Source organism: Phoenix dactylifera, chromosome 18 (assembly GCF_051530095.1).
Source record: "Phoenix dactylifera cultivar Ajwa chromosome 18, Ajwa_hap1_PhDact_Kaust_v1.1, whole genome shotgun sequence".
NCBI lineage: Eukaryota > Viridiplantae > Streptophyta > Magnoliopsida > Arecales > Arecaceae > Phoenix > Phoenix dactylifera.
Window position 1 is genome coordinate 5,719,092 of NC_143207.1, and position 17,698 is coordinate 5,736,789.

A 17,698-nucleotide genomic window follows, 5' to 3' on the forward strand; every position below is an offset into this window, starting at 1 on the left:
GAAGATTTTCAAATGCCTCCTCGCATGCTTTATCAAAGACAAAGGGAGTGTCCTTGGCCAGAAGATTGCACAAGGGTTTGGAAATCTTACTGAAATCCTGAATGAAGCGACGGTAGAAACCAGCATGGCCAAGAAATGATCGGATTTGTTTCACAGTTTTGGGTGGGGGGAGATTGGAAATAAGATCAACTTTGGCTTTATCTACTTCAATGCCCCTTTTGGACACGACGTGTCCTAAAACTATGCCTTCTTGAACCATGAAATGGCTCTTTTCCCAACTTAATACTAGGTTGGTCTCCTTACATCTTTTCAAAACTAAGGTCAAATTGTTCAGACAATCATCAAAAGATAGGCCAAAAACTGAGAAATCATCAATGAACACTTCTAGAAAGTTTTCCACCATATCTTAAAAAATGGCCGTCATGCATCGTTGAAAGGTTGCGGGTGCATTGCATAGTCCAAAAGGCATCCTCCTATATGCAAATGTCCCAAATGGGCAAGTAAAGGTGGTTTTCTCTTGATCGTCCGGGTAAACAGGTACTTGATTATATCCAGAATAACCATCTAAGAAACAGTAGAAACCTTGACCAGCCATCCGTTCCAAAATTTGATCTATGAAAGGTAGAGGGAAATGGTCCTTCCTAGTCACTGAATTAAGTTTTCTGTAGTCAATGCATACGCGCCAACCCGTGGTTGTGCATGTTTGTATCAATTCTCCTTCCGTATTTTCAACCACAGTGATACCTGATTTCTTGGGTACCACTTGTGTCGGACTCACCCACTTACTATCAGAAATTGGATAAATGATTCTGGCATCTAATAACTTCACCACTTCTTTCTTGACTACCTCCTTCATATTAGGGTTGAGTCTTCTTTACATTTCTCGGGTGGGCTTTGCATCATCTTCGAGATGAATTCAATGCATGCAAACAGAGGGGTCAACCCCTTTCAAATCGGCTACAGACCATCCTATGGCATGTTTATTCTCTTCTAGCACCCTTAAAAGTTTACCCTCCTGTTCAGTAGATAAGTTGGCTGCGATGATTACAGGGAGGCTATCTTCTGGTCCTAGAAAGGCATACTTAAGATTTGTCGGAAGTGGCTTCAACTCAAGTTTAGGTGGAGAATCAATGGAAGGACAAAGTGGTGTGCTAGCAATGGGGGGAAGAGGTTCAGGTCGGATCTTCCAAGGAAGGGAACTCATGGGAGATTGATTATCGAGTAAGATGTTAACTTCTTCTACGGCCTTGTCTATATCAAAGTTGTCAATGTCAAAATGGGCCAAACATGCCTCTAAGGGATCATTTGCTAAGATATAGGGAAGGGCGTTCTCTACAAGATCATCCATTTCGTCAATTAGGCAACACTCGTCTTCCCTCACATGTTGGTCAGCGGCATGAAATACATTCAACTTAATTTTCATGTTCCCAAATGATATATCCATTGCTCCAGTTCTACAGTTAATACAGGCATTGGCTGTAGCTAAAAAGGGACGATCAAGAATCACAGGGATTTGTTTTTTTATGTTGGGCACATGTTCCATATCAAGGACGATAAAATCTACTGAAAAATAAAATTTGTCTACCTTGACAAGAACATCTTCAATCATTCCCCGTGGTATCTTCACAGATCGATCAGCCAATTGTAAGGACACCGAGGTAGGTTTTAATTCACCTAACCCAAATTTTTCATAGACTGAATAGGGTAGAAGATTCACACTTGCCCCTAGATCTAAAAGTGCTCGAGCAATGGAGTTATCTCCTATGACACAGGAAATAGTGGGAGCGCCAGGATCTTTGAATTTTGGAGGGGTGTTGTGTTGGAGAATCGAACTTACCTGTTCAGTAAGTAGGACCTTTTTAGGCACATGTGTCCTAGATTTCCGCTTTTGGGTGCAAAGATCTTTGAGAAATTTGGCATAGGAGGAAACTTGTTTGATGGCATCAAGGAGTGGGAGGTTGATTTTAACTTGTTTGAAGACCTCCATCATCTCTTCTAATGAAGTTCCCTTCTTGCCAAAGGGAGAGGGTGCATTAAGTGCTTCAAGGAATAGAGCCTTTGGAATGTGGGTTGTGGCAGATGGTGGACTAGCTGAAGAAGGTTTTGGGTTTTCATGTGATACATTCTTCTCTTCTTCCTCTCCTTCCTTATTGTTACCCTCCCCAACCTTATTATCTATTATACGTCCACTCCTTAGGGTAGTCAAAGCATTAGCTTGCTCATGATTTAGTCGAGTTTCTTGAGCCACGTATTGTCTCCTAGGATTACTCATTGGTTGACTTGGAAGCTTACCTTCCTCTCGCTTGTTTAATGCATTAGCTAGTTGACCCATTTGGGATTCTAGCTTAGCAATTGATTGCGTGTGAGAGTGCAATAGTTGTGTATTTGCCTCCAAACCTTGAAGGGCAGTCAACACCTTCTCCTCAAAGGCTGTATTTCTTTGGGTTGGAGGAGGAGATGCTGAATTGAGTTGAGGGACGGTAGGGATGAAAATTCTGAGGGTTTTGAAAATTTTGGGAGAAGGGTTGGGAGGTATTAGAAGCTTGCTGCCTCCAAGAAAAATTTGGATGATTCCGCCATACCGGATTATATGTATTGGAAAATGGATCATTACCCGGTCTGGGCTATGTTTGGGCAGCATTGATGTGTTCTTGCACGAGTTCGGGATATTGGGGTGCTGAGGGGCACTCATGAATAGGATGCGATGGGCTAGAACAGATAGTACACACTTGTGCTTGGAAAGAGCTAACGACATGTCCTCCTATCATTAGTTGGTCAATCTTATGGGACAATGCATCTACCTTGCTAGACAGGTCCATAGAATGACTTATTTCACAAATGGCCCCTTTTCTTTGAAAATTCGGGGGTGCTTGACGAGAACATGAAGCATGGTGGAGGGAGGTTTCATTAAGATTTTCAAATAGTTGCCATGCTTCATGCTCATTTCGAAGCATGAAAGTCCCCCCGCATGCAGCATCGATCATCTGACGGTTTTGTTCAGTCAAACCGTCATAAAAACATTGCACTAGCTGCCACTTAGGTATTTGATGATGAGGGCATTTACGGATTAGGTCCCGAAATCTCTCCTAAGTTTCATGAAATTCTTCTCCCTCGGTTTGGGAGAAGCTTGTAATGGCACGTCTAAACTGGTTCGTTCTTCCTATAGGAAAGTATTTTTAAGGAATTCTTGTTGCATTTGATCCCAAGAATGAATTGAGTTAGCTTCTAAAAAATTCAGCCATTGTTTGGCTCTATCTTTAAGGGAGAAGGAGAATAACCTAAGTTTCAGGGCATCATCAGTGAAGTTCTGAATCTTGACAGTGGTGCAAATCTCAAGAAATTCATCTAAATGTTTGTATGGGTCTTCGTTGGTGAGCCCATAAAAAGATGGGAGCATTTGGATCACACTAGACTTTATTTCATATTGTACAGCTGCTACCTCAGGTAATCGAATGCAAGATGGGGAAGTGTAAATAGTGGGAGTAAAGTACTCCCTCAGGAGTTTGGGTTGTTCTTCAGCCATCTTAAGAGGTGGGGATGATCCTAATGTTTTGATCTTAGCTCGAATGTTCCTAAGGGTTCGTTCTATTTCAGGGTCAAAAGGTAATAGGTTTTATACTCTAGAACGACTACCGTGCATACACTATTACTCGATCAATCAAGCATGCAAAGAGAGAAAAGCATATCAATCCTAGTCTCTGTCCTAAAATCACTAGACAGCTCCTAACTGGTTTGAAGAGGGCACCTAAGCCTCCAATCCGGTCTAATGAACCGAGTTGACCAGGTAAGCTCCCAGGTAAGTGGAGGGGTCACGATGCGTTCGCAAAGGTCCCACTTAAAACCCACTTACCTCGAACAGATGAACTGTCTCCCTTATAGGGACAAAGCTTGCCTAGACATCAACTAAGCCACAGAGCGAAATTGGTGCAACTTTCGGCGATCTTCGTCCTATTGAGCTCGAATGTCCCTAGGGGCCAATGTCTAATTGATTTTAATTAAAGTGACACTATGTGAGATTGAGTTCACCTAAATTGGGCAAGAGTCCGTTGATGAAATCCGGCTCTTATCTTGTTGGGGTGATTGCCCTTACTATGTGCGGATCAATTTGTGTATGTGTATCAAGCATGCATTCACACTTTTGCTGAAATTGAAATCAAACAATCACCACAAAATTTCAAGCTAATAATTAATTTAAATAAGAAAGGTTTAGAGGTTACCAAAGAAAATTTTTCCAGCAATTTATTTTTTTTTTTAGGCAAACCTCTACAGCATTCCTTTTCCAGCAGTTCTCTTTTTGATCCGTTAGGGACCGAATGAGCCCGCAAGGCTCTGTCATTGAGTTATTCACAGGGAGGTTTGCAGATTGAGCCAACGTAGTCGCAGAAAGGTTGTCAGGTCCTGGTCACAAGGTCGACATATCAGTTGGAAAAATCATAGGCAAATTAGTAGAAGAAATAGGATTAAATAGGATCAAAAGAAATTTTTTTAAAAAACAAATTAGTAGAAGAGAAAAAAAAAGATAAGAAAAGTAACAATAATAGAAAATAATTTTTTTTTATTTATATATTTTTTTGAAAGTTTTTTTTTAAATTAATTAATTTTTTTTTTAATGATAGAAAAAATAACTATGCTAGCAATCCCCGGCAACGGTGCCAAAAATTGATCGGTTATTTCAATTTCAAAAATAAATCACGCAATAGCACGTATCCTGTAGGATAGTGATTACGGGTGTCGGTCCACAGGGATTGAAGAATAAGTTATTTTTCTTTTAAAAATAAATCAAAAAGAAGGATTTGCTAACTTGATTTAACTAAATTAAACTATGAGTACGGATTGGAATTTATCAGAGTAAATAGATCTAGGGTTTGGAATCCACCACATAGCATTGCATCAAGGATTGTGTTCTTAATTTTTGTCTTTTGGAGAGGCATGCAATTTTGGCTACAAGCCTTTTAAAATAAAAGCATAAAGAGTGTTAGGAAGATCCATCTTCGGTGTAGCATGAAGTGTCTACCTAAGTATGCTAATCTAGGATGCAGTACACTTCATCTTCCTAGGCATGGATCATCTTAGACTACTTTAGCAAACATGATTAGTAACTAGCATGCTCGAAATTTAAATATCATAAAGAAATATTTCATTGAAAATAAGAATTTAAACAAGCTCCAAAATAAAAAAAAAAGTAAGAATTACAATTGTCCTGATACATTGCTAGGGCTTCATCCAGTCCTAGACTAGACGTTTAGCCGAGCATGGCTTTCGGACGACCTCCCATCTTCAAATGAAATTGATCACCGCCCATTATTCTCAAACTATCACAAACTCTTCTCTTTCCTCCCCTCTCTCTTCTTTTTTTATTTCTTTTTCTCGGCTTTCTTCTTCTTCTTCTTCACCGAAACAGAGCCTCTCCCCTGTTTCTTTCTTCTCAACCGAGCTCCCCCTCTGCCACCGAACGCCCTCCTCCTTTTATAGTGGATGAATGGCGTCAATGGCATGGCTGGATCTTGGGAGGGATCCGTGGAGCGTTTGATTGTAATGGCCGGAAATGAAGCCGGCCGCTGGATCGACGGGAGGTGGAGGGAAGAAGATGAGATGGCCGCGGGATCGATGGGAGGTGCTGATGCGGAGTATCTGGATCTCGGAGAAGCCGGGGACTGAGCTGTAGATGAATGCCGAGCTGGGTTTCCGGCGGTTGGGAGCCGATCACGGCTTGGTGCTAGGGATGAATCCGGACGGAAAGATGTTGCAGATGCTCGGGTGGAGGGCGATTGCTGGGTCGGAGGCGTCACGGGCGGAAGAGGAGGCGGGAGATCCGGTCGCTGGCTGCACCGCGTGGGGCTCGTGGCTGGAACGGAAGGGAGTGATCTGTGAGCCCGGGATGGCGGCTGTGCGGAGGCGGGGATGCAGGCGGATGAAGAGGCGGAGGGATGGTTGGGCGTAATGCTTGGATTCCGCTTGCAGTCGGACGGGCGTGGGAGGTTGCTGGATTACCGGCGTTCACCGTGTGCGGGCTGTTGATGGCCTCATCGCGATGGAGCTTGGAATGGGCTGGGGTTGGCACGGGCGGCGGATCGACGCGGGATCGACGGGAGGAAGGTGGATGGCCCTGATGCAAGGAGGGAGGAAGAAGATGAACAGTGGGATTAGTTTTTATATTTTTTTTTTGTAACACTGTTCATATGAACAATGTTTTCACGGGACACTGTTCATATGAACAGTGAATCATGGATATTCAATTATTATTATTATTATTTTTGTTTTAAAATTATAAATTTTATATGAAGGCAGGTAAGGAATTGGTTGGGAATTGGCTTTGGATTTGAGGTGGGTCATGATCGTTGATTTGCTTGAAATTGTTCTCGAGCCCAATGTTATTTAAATTTAATTCTTGCTGAGCTGCTTCAGATCGAACTCGATCAGACAAGACTAAAAATTGGACCGTGACCTAATAAAAAGGGTTAATCAAACTTTTGCCCCATACATAATTAATTATAACTTTCGATCGAATCAGGACCAAAACCTATTTAATCATAGCCTTAGCTTGATTACAACTCCATCAGGTTACTAAACCGGGTCAACACAATCTCCTCCTTATATGTTTTCATGAAAGATTACAACCAGGAGAGAGACAAGTTCAAAGTCTGTTTTGAGAAAAGAATTATTTACCTCTTACCATATTTTAAATTTATTTCAATGTTTATTCAATTTTATGGTAAAGTATGTATTTATTAGTTTAAGAACATTGATAAGTGCTATGAAAAGATAACTAAATTTTAAATTATTCAGCACTTATCACACATGAACAAGCTGAACACCTCCCTGCCCGAGCTATATCTTTGGTTGCGGAGTGACCCCCTTTTTCCCGATCTGCCGGGGCGGTGTCCTCCCATGACTTTGGAATGCCGGGCAATAGCTGAAGGCCATATTAAGAAGGATAAAGGTCCACTCCTTCTTATAGATGGCACCTCTAAGAGAAAATCGGGAAATAAGGGTTCTAAGAAAAGATTGAACCCTAAGAGTAGCATCAAAAAGAAGAAAGGAAAGAAAAACTCCGGATCAAGTACCTGTTTCCATTGCGGTAAAGCTGGCCACTGAAAAAGGAATTGCAATAGTTTTCTTGCAAGTATGAAGACCGATGCAAAAGTTGCATCGAAAGGTATGTTTATGTTACATGCCAACTTATCATTAAGTTCTTCAAATTCAAATTCATGGGTATTGGATACCAGCTGTGGTTCTCACATTTGCAAATCTTTGAATGGACTACCGAAAATTAGAATTTTGAAGAAAGGTGGCTTCGAGCTGTATGGTGCTGGAGGAGAGTCCATCCAGGCTGAAGCTGTTGGAAGCTACCATTTGGAGTTGCCTTCGGGAGAGCTCCTGAAATTAGAAGATTGTTATTATATGCCCAAAATTATTAGAAATGTAATTTCCATGTCTTTGTTGTTAAAGAAAGAATATGAAATTAATGTAAAGAGCAATGATTGCTCAATTTCTTTTTCTAATAAAGTCTATTGCAATGGCATTATGGAAAATGGTCTTCTTGTTCTATTACTTAATGACAATGTCTTTCATATTGATAAAAGCGATAAAAGAAAGAGAGAAGAAGTAAATAACACCCTTCTTTGGCATTGCTGACTTGGTCACATAAGCGAATCAAGAATCAACAAGTTGTACAAAGAAGAGTTCTTTGATCCTTATGATTATAAATTATTAGGAACTTGTGAATCTTGTCTTATGGGTAAAGTGACTAAGTCTCCATTCATTGGACATGGAGAAAGGGCAAGAGAGTTATTAGGACTTGTACAAACAGATGTATGTGGTCCTATGACAACTCCTGCTAGTGGTGGATACCCTTATTTCATCACATTTACTGATGATTTATCAAGGTTCGGATATGTGTATCTTATAAAACATAAATCCGAAGTTTTTGATAAATTTAAAGAGTATCAAATTATGGTTGAAAAACAAACTGGAAAGTGTATTAAAATCCTTCGATCTGATCGAGGAGGTGAATACCTTTCTAGTGAGTTTTTAAATCATCTTAAAGAAAAGGGCATTCTCTCTGAATGGACACTTCCGTATACGCCACAATTAAATGGTGTAGCCGAACGGAGGAATCGTACTCTATTAGATATGGTACGGTCCATGATGTGCTTTACAGATCTTCCTATTTTCTTCTGGGGTTTTGCCCTAGAAACTGCTGCACTTGTATTAAATAGGGTACCATCAAAATCTGTATCAAGTGCTCCATATGAGATATGGAGAGAAAAGAAGTCTAATCTTAAGTATCTTAAGATATGGGGCTGTAAAACTTATATCAAAAGAAATTTTGGACACAAGCTAAGTGCTAGATCAGATAAATGTATTTTTGTAGGCTATCCTAAAGATAGTATAGGATACATCTTCTATCATCCTACCAAACAAAAGGTCTTTATAGGTAGACATGCCACTTTCTTAGAGAAAGAGTTTATCTTAGAAAAAGGTAAGGATAGAATAATTGAACTTGAAGAAGTTCAAGACCTAAAAATAGATATACAAGATATTCCTCAACCAGATGTACCCATTGATGAAGTACAATGTTAGATGTATGCCCTAGAAGCCAATCTGGCTGACACATTGTTAATTCTAGGGACATAATTTTGTACTTGACTATTTATTATTGAATAAATAAAAGGCATCTTTTTCATTCATATTGTTTATGTGTCTATGAATCGTCCAAGAATTAATAAGATGATGATGCATATTCTTAAGAGTTAAGAATTTGAGCCATGCATCATCGGTGATTAATTTCTAAATGCTCCTGATCAATGGATCATCATGAGGACGGTGATCGATCCGATCAGTGCACAGATCACTTTTCTTCTGGATGGACGAGACTTGAGTCCACAGTGTAGGGACACTGAAGTGATAGTGCAGGTGCTTGTTAGAGAACAAGGGTACTGAGCGTGACCAAGACAAGAAGTCACTTGGATGTCTATCCACTCGTCATTGACTTGCTTGATGTTGCAGTAGTATGACTGGTCCTTTGACCTGCGGTGCTTCAGCTACTCACAGTGAGGTTATTGTAGTTTGACTACACGTATACATGGTCTCTAGTCATATGGGTCCTTGTAGTGTAGATTGGCTGCAGTAAGTTCACTGTAGGAGTAGGGTATGCACTTACATGGAATCTATCGACCTTGATAGAAGAGGAGTGATCCTATGTGATTTGTTAGACTGAGTTCTAAGACCTTGGCCAGGGCAATAATATAAAGTGGAAAAACAGTTTTCCACTATCGAACTCAAGTCGAATAAATCTTGACATATGACAGACGAAGGGGTTTGACGAGTTATCCATGACCTCCGTCCTGTAGGGATCTACGATAGTAGGACTATATCACATGGTAACTGCACCTAGAGGTTCATCTTTCTATTCTACTGGGTAGCCACTACATGCTGCTAGGTGTCACTGGTGGATGGTGGGACTCACAGGGATTATCTCGATGATCGATAAACCCTAATGAGTTGAGTTGGAATCGTTCCAATCCATTGAAAGGAGTTTTCAATGATATTATGATAGAGATCATAATATATCTCACTACCAGTCAGAGTAGAACCTATGGGGTCACACACACTAGAAGTATTGACCGATCCGATGGTTGAAAAGTGATTATGAACCACGAGTAATCAATTCGATTGATAAGAAGTTGAAGAAGGAATGGGAATTAATTAATTGGACTTGAAACAAGAGTCCTACTTCGAGTAGGATTCCTAGAGTCCTAATTGGATTAGGACTGGGAATCCTAGTTGGAGTAGGACTGGGATTCCTACTTGGAATAGGATTTCTACAATCCTAATGAGATTAGGAGTTTTGAATTAAAATTGGATTCCTACTTGGAATAGGATTCTTAGAGTCCTAATCGGATTAGGATTTCGGATTCAAATAGAGTCCTAATTGGATTAGGACTAAAATTAAATATGTCCTAATTTGGATTAGGGTTTCTTAAGTCACAATTAATTATTAATCTAATGAATCAATAAGACTCCTAATTGGATTAGGATTGAAGAGTTCAATTGAGTCAAAATTGATTTAAGTTCTAATTGGATTAGGACTTACCTAGATTGGATCCAAATTGGTTCATCCTTGGGCTAAGCCTAATTGGATTAGGGCTTGACCACATTAGGGCATTCTCAATCCCTACCTAATATGGATTAGGGTTTACCATGAGGAAGGGGATAAGCCCCTCCCCTTTCCACGTGGAGAAGGGAGAAGAGACGGCGCCCCCTCTTAGGAAAGACATCAAGAACTCCTAAATGTTAGGAGCTCCACATGTCTATAAAAAGGGACTTATGGGCGGCACCTAGGGCATAGAAGAAGTCCTCTTCCTCCTTGCCGTACGCCTCCCTCTCCTCTCCTCTTGGTTCAGCCGCAAGCAAGGAAGATAAAAGCCAAAGGTGTTGGTGGCATCCTCTTCCTCCCTTCTTCCTTCCAACGCAGGGAAAAGAAAGCAGGCTGCGTGGGGATTCTTCTTCTTCCTCTTCTTCATCCTTCTTCTTCCTTCTCTCAAGCACAATCAAGGGTTGATTGAAAGAGAGGAAATCAGCCATCAAAAGAAGTCTTTGCAAGGGAGCTAGTACCCCGGGAAGACAAGAAAGCTTTGATCGGTCCTCTGCTTCGTGTGGATACCCGTAGAGGCCGGACGTTTGAACGGCTTCAAACGAACCTTCATCCTAAAACCACGAACTTCAGTTTGCGGTGATCATCTACCCGCACAAGGTGAAGATATGATCTTCTAATGATTTTAAAAGTTTTTAATTTCTGCCTAACTACGAACGGTTCATGAAACAACGTTCATGAGATGAACGTCGATCCCGCACATGCCTCTTCCGCTGCCATCTGATTTTTTTAGAAATATCAGCGGCATGGTGATAAGTGCTAAATAATGTATAAATTAATCTATTTTTCATGGCACTTATGATTATTTTTATACATATATTTTTAGATTTAAACATAAGAAAATATTTTCCCCTTCATTACGGCATTATTAAAAATAATTCGAGTTTGCTTAATTTTACTGATTGAGTCTAATGTATGCAGGTTGAGTCAAGTTCATTAAGGATTACTTCTGGACCTAAACCACATGCACCCCGCAAATCAAGACCCTCTAATTCAGTCACCTAACTTTTTTTTCATATGATCCAACTCTCCTATTTTAATCTCAAAACAATAAAATCCCTTCAATTATTTATCCCTCCAATCTCAAAGCATACCAACATATTTGCACAAATCCTAAAGCTCCATTCACTCCTCACGCTCCAACCATCTCCCCAGCTCCCGTGACTCTCGATCTCCCAACTTTCGTTACCAAACTTCATCCCGTGAGCATCTAAAAAAATCAACCGAGATCCTCCTTATCCCATGGATAAGCCTAAGCCAACTTCTTCAACCTCCCTCCGGAACCATCCCTTCCCAGCTCCCATGCATTGAAGACATTCATCTAAAACCTTGCCTCAAAACAGAGTTCGTTCCCAGCATTCCGTAAATCCCAACTCCCCTGTTCTACGATATTCAACCAGAACCGAGTCCATTCCGTGTTCATCTTCCACGACACCTCCTCCCAGATTTCATCTGCATCACCCAAAGATCTCTTCCCATTCCGTGAGCATCCAAAGATCTTGTTCTCAACCGAATCAAGTTCATCCTCCCGTGATCCACTCATCTCCCAGCTTCATCTCTTCTGAATCAAACCAAGTTTCTTCCATTCCCCTGTTTTGGGGATAATCTCTTCCGAATCAATCCCAACCGTCTTCCTTTCCTCCCGTATCCCATGAACGAAACCAACCTCTCTCGCATCCGGATATCTCGTGTCCAGCCGGGATGAGCATCACGAACGGATCTCAGCCTTTCAGCCGAAGCATTTCAGAATCCCAGCAACAAAACAACATCATCTCCTCCATGTTTGTGATCTATCTTCATCTCAATCCAACCAAACTCCCAGCGTCCGGATAGACTTCATCTTCCGGATTCTTCACGTCCGCAGATCACAGCCACCAGCCGTCCACGATTCAGGGTTTCTTCCGCATCATCTCTCAGCATGATTCACCGAATCAAGCTCCTCCCAACCTCCTTCCGTTCGTATGCATCCCATATTCTCGCCAGCAGGAAGATAAGCTTCAAGCAGTCACGGATAGATTCAAATCATCATCCACCGCGTCCAAGATCTTCTCCCATGCGTTGAAGAAGCTCGGTTCCTTCCTCTCATTCCCTGGATTCATGATATACTCCAACGCCGAGAATCACCCCAGCTTCAACCGCATTCTGTTTCATTTCATCCTTATCCCCTGCGTGATAACAAGGGTGTGAAAGCTATAAAAGGGGAAGCTCCACCGAGAGGGAAGGAAAGCTTTGGGGGTCCGGTTCCAGGATCTCTTCGGAACAGGGGAGAAGCCAAGTTCTCACGGGAGACAGAGAAGAGAGGAGAGAGCCGACGGGAGGAAGGAGCCAATCATTATGAAGTCCCCCTGCAGTGCAGCTGTTCAATTCTCCATGCAGGGCTGATCTCTTCTCTAGGGCTAGATGCAGCCCTAACACAGGGACATTGGTTTTATATTTTATTTATATTCTTGGGTTGTATGAACTTAATGTTTTTAATGGGAATCTTCTTTTGAATCATATTTAATTTCTGTGATTTTAAGTATGATGTTCGTACAACTGTTCTTTATAATCACTAAGTAAATATAAGATAGTCCATGCTTAGGAAAGATGCGATGTGCTGCCACCTTAGATTAGGGTAGACATTTCATGCCTACTGAAGATGGATTATGCCCAAATTACTTTTGTGAATTTTTATTTAAATGCTTATTAGGCTTGTAGCCAATTTGCATGTTAATCCAAGAATAAATTAAAATATAAATAACCCTTGTTTCGATGTTAGTGGTGAATTCCTTGCCCTAGGTTCTCCTAAACTGATATCCCTTTAATTGCATTTTCTTTTATTAAATTGCTTAGTTTAATAGTCTTCACAAATTCATCATTTTAAATATTTTTATTTTAAGAAAAACAACTATACCCCAATCCCTGTGGATCGATACCCGTAATCACTATCCTACCAGATACGTGCTATTGCGTGGTCTTTAAAGTTGACTATCAATTTTTGGCGCCGTTGCCGGAGATTGTTAGCATAGTTATTTTTCTTTTCATAAAAAAAAAACTTTCAAAAAAAATATATATATTTAAAATTAAATAAAAATATTTTCTATTTTTGTTATTTTCTTATCTCCTTTCTCTCCTTTACTAATTTTTGATTTTTATTTGATCAGGAATCGAAGAAAAAATTTGGGACGATCAAAAGGGAACTACTAGAAAAAGAATGCTGTAGAGGTTTGCTTTAAAAGTAAAAAATTTTTGCTGGAGAAATTCCCTTTGGTAACATCTAAACCTTTCTTATTTAAATTTTCTTGTGTGGTGATTGTTTGATTTTAAATTCAGCAAAAGTGTGAATGCATGCTTGATACACATACACCAATTAATCTGCACATAGTAAGGGCAATCACCCCAACAAGATAAGAACTGGATTTCATCACCAGATTCTTGCCCAAATTAGGTGAATCAATTCTCACATAGTTACCACTCTAATTAAAATCAATTAGACGTTGGCCTCTAGGGACATTCGAGCTCAATAGGAAGAAGATCACCGAAAGTTGCACCAATTTCGCTCTGTGGCTTAGTTGATGTCTAGGCAAGCTTTGTCCCTTTAAGGGAGACAGTTCATCTGTTCGAGGCAAGTAGTTTTTAAGTGGGACCTTTGCAACGCATCGTGACCCCCCCACTTTCTTGGGAGCTTACCTGGTCAGCTCAGTCATTAGACCGGATTGAAGGCTTAGGTGCCCTCTTCAAACCAGTTAGGAGCTGTCTAGTGATTTTAGGGTGAACTTAAGGAATTGATGTGTTTTTCTTTTTAGTGCATGCTTGACTGAATTTGGCTAATCAGAGGAGTCTTAGTGTATGCTAGGGTGTCGTTCCAAATCTCCCGAATTAGTACCTTTTGACCCTAAATTAGAGCGTTCTATTAGGACCCTTCGAGCCGAAATCCGTACCTATAGAACCATAGGATCTGCTCCACTTATAGAGATGGCTGAAGAACAACCCAAACTCCTAAAGGAGTACTTCACTCCTTCCATTTATACCTCTCCATCTTGTATTCGACTACCTGATACCACCGCTGCTGCACATTTTGAAATTAAGTCTAGTGTCATCCAAATGCTTCCCTCTTTTTATGGACTTAACAATGAAGACCCATATAAACACTTGGATGAGTTCCTTGAGATCTGCACTACTGTCAAAATTCAGAACTTCACTGATGATGCTCTGAAACTTAGGCTATTTCCTTTTTCCCTTAAGGATAGAGCTAAGCAGTGGCTCCATTCATTAGAAGCCAATTCTATTCTCTCTTGGGCTCAAATGCAACATGAATTTCTAAAGAAATATTTTCCCATAGGAAGAACAAACCAATTTAGGCGTGCTATCACGAGCTTCTCCCAATCTGATGGGGAAGAATTTCATGAAACTTGGGAAAAATTTAGAGATTTACTCCGAAAATGCCCGCATCATCAAATACCCAAATGGCAATTAGTGCAATGCTTTTATGACGGACTATCCGAACGAAATCGTCAAATGGTTGATGCTTCTTGTGGGGGTACTTTCATGCTTAAAAGTGAACATGAGGCATGGCAATTGTTTGAGAACCTTAATGAAAATTCCCTCCACCATGCCTCCTCCGCTCGTCAAAAACCTCCGAGTTCTCAAAGAAAAGGAACCATATATGAAGTTAACCAGTCCATAGGTCTATCTGAGAAAGTAGATGCATTATCCCGCAAATTGGACCAACTAATGTCTAAAGAACAGCTTCCAAACTTTCATCAAGCACAAGTATGTACTCTCTGTTCTAGTCCATCTCACACTGTCTTTGAGTGTCCTTCGGCAGCACAATTCCCCGAATTTGTGCAAGAACAAGTAAATGCTGCCCAAACACAGTTCCAACCGGGTAATGATCCATATTCTAACACTTATAACCCGGGGTGGCGCAACCATCCAAATTTCTCTTGGAAGCAGCAGACTTCCAATACTTCCCAGCCTTATTCCCAAAACTTTCAACCATTCTAGAATGTTAATCCCTACCGTCCTTTGACTCAATTTCAACACACTCCTCCTTCACCCCAAAGAAACACAGCCTTTGAGGAGAAAGTATTGACCTCCCTTCAAGGTTTGGAAACCATTACATAATTGGTGCACTCTCACACGTAATCTATCGCCAAGCTAGAATCCCAAATGGGGCAACTAGCTAATGCACTGAACAAGCGAGAGGAAGGAAAGCTTCCAAGCCAACCAGTGAGTAATCCTAGGGGACAATACATGGCTCAAGAAAATCAGCTAAATACAATTCATCATGAACAAGCCAATGCTCTGACTACCCTAAGGAGTGGACGTATAGTAGACAATAAGATTGGGGAGGGTAACAATAAGGAAGGTAAAGAGGAGGAGCAAAATGTATCACATGAAAATCCAAAACCTTCTTCTTCTTCAGCTCTTCCAGCTTCTGCCCAAACTCATATTCCAAAAGTCCCATTTCCTGATGCTCTCAATTCACCCTCTCCCTTTGGCAAAAAAGGAACTTCACTAGAGGAGATGATGGAGGTTTTCAAACAAGTTAAAATCAACCTCCCGCTTCTTGATGCTATTAGACAAGTTCCCCCCTATGCCAAATTTCTCAAAGACCTTTGTACCCAAAAGCAAAAATCTAGGACACATGTGCCTAAAAAGGTCTTCCTAACTGAACAAGTGAGCTCCATCCTCCAACACAACACCCCTCCAAAATTCAAAGATCCTGGTGCTCCCACCATCTCCTGTGTCTTAGGAAATAATTTCATTGATCGAGCACTCTTAGATCTAGGGGCAAGTGTCAACATTTTACCTTACTCAGTTTATGAGAAACTTAGGTTAGGTGAGTTAAAACCAACCTCGGTATCCCTTCAATTGGCTGATCGATCTGTAAAAATACCACGAGGAACAATTGAAGACGTCCTAGTCAAGGTAGACAAATTCTATTTCCCAGTCGATTTTATCGTTCTGAATATGGAACCTGTGCCTAATCTTAAGAAACAGATCTCTATGATTCTAGGTCGTCCCTTTTTAGCTACAGCCAATGCGAGTATAAATTGTAGAACTGGGGTGATGAATATATCCTTTGGGAATATGAAGGTCAAGTTAAATATATTTCGTGCCTCTGATCAACCTGCAAAGGAAGTTGAGTGCTTCCTAATAGACAAAATGGACGATCTTGTAGAAGAAACCCTTCCTTATATTTTAGCAGATGACCCTCTGAAAACATACTTAGCCCATTCTGACTTTGATATAGACAAGGCCATAGAAGCAGTTAACTTTGTGCCCGACAATCAGTTTTCCACAAATTTTCTTTCTTGGAGAACTCGGCATGAACCCGGTATGATTTGATAAGGATGCACTGCGTCTGGCTGAAGACGTTAAACTTAGCGCTTGTTGGGAGGCAACCCAATTCTCGTAGGTTATTTTTTTTTGCATACTTTCTTGTCGCATTTTTTTTTTAATTTTCTTAACAGGATCCCTCATATTATTGATGCAACTACGGTAAAATGCTTCTATCCTCCATATGCATCATATTTTCGTCCAAAATAAAAAAATATATAAAACAATAAAAATAATAATATAATATTCAAAAAAAAAATCATCAAAAAAAAAAAAACATTGAGGACTATGTCTGATCTAGGTTGGGGGGTATAGGATTCGAATTTTTGAAGAAATTTTTCGCATTTTCACATTTTTAAGTGAATTTCAAAAAAAAAAACCCTAATTTCTATGCTTTAGTGCTGAAATGATAAACACACAAAGTATATAAAATCTAAAAAGCCCAATAACTAGTCAGGAATAAGTCAATTTGAGTTCTTTTCATTAAAAATTCTTTTAGCGAGTTGTAAGATAATTTTTACTTTGAAATTTCACAACACGTATGGCCTGCACTTCTAAGGGTTAGGTTTAACATGATGTTGTTAAGTCTAGTAGCAACCTTGAGTCCTGATGAATCATACCTATCTAATTCGCTATTTAAAAAAAAAAAGCGAATTTAGTCAGGTACATCGAAAAGGGCTACCTATTGTCAAGGTCAGCGAGCTTGCAATGATGAATCCGAGCATAGGTCCGTAGGGGAGTCTTGATGCCTAACACCTTATGCCATCTGGTGTGGGAGTGTTGACTGAATGCTCGTTACATGGAGGAATCATTACAAGAGTAAAAGTGCATAATAAATATAAAATAAAAAAAATAAAAAAAAATAAAAAAAAAAAGAAAAAGAGAAAATAATATTGACCTTGAAAAAGACGATAGTGTGAAAGCCGTCGTTGTAAAAAATCGAGTAAACTGAAATATTACAGATAAAGCCCATGAGGTATTAAAGTAAACATCCACAACTCTCAAAATCCTGCAAGGTAGAATGATTTTGAATCAGTGATTAGGTCTTATCTGACCAATTCTTGGAAACTACTAGTTTTAGCAGTATTTTGGAGAATCTAAAGCCTTAGCTTGTGTATGGTCCAGATATCACCAAGCACCCAAGTATAAATAAGTCTTACAACTCTCTAACGGAAACTTAATGACTTCAATTTAAGTTGCATACTGACCTAGGATTTG

General features: G+C 40.2%; 1 non-coding gene across 1 annotated transcript; it reads left to right on the plus strand.

Moving 5' to 3' along the window:
• The first annotated feature begins 3,042 nt into the window (after window positions 1–3,042).
• On the plus strand, window positions 3,043–3,148 carry LOC120107280 (small nucleolar RNA R71). Its single transcript, XR_005509157.3, has one exon. It is a non-coding gene; the product is annotated as a small nucleolar RNA R71 (small nucleolar RNA).
• The last annotated feature ends 14,550 nt before the right edge of the window (window positions 3,149–17,698 follow it).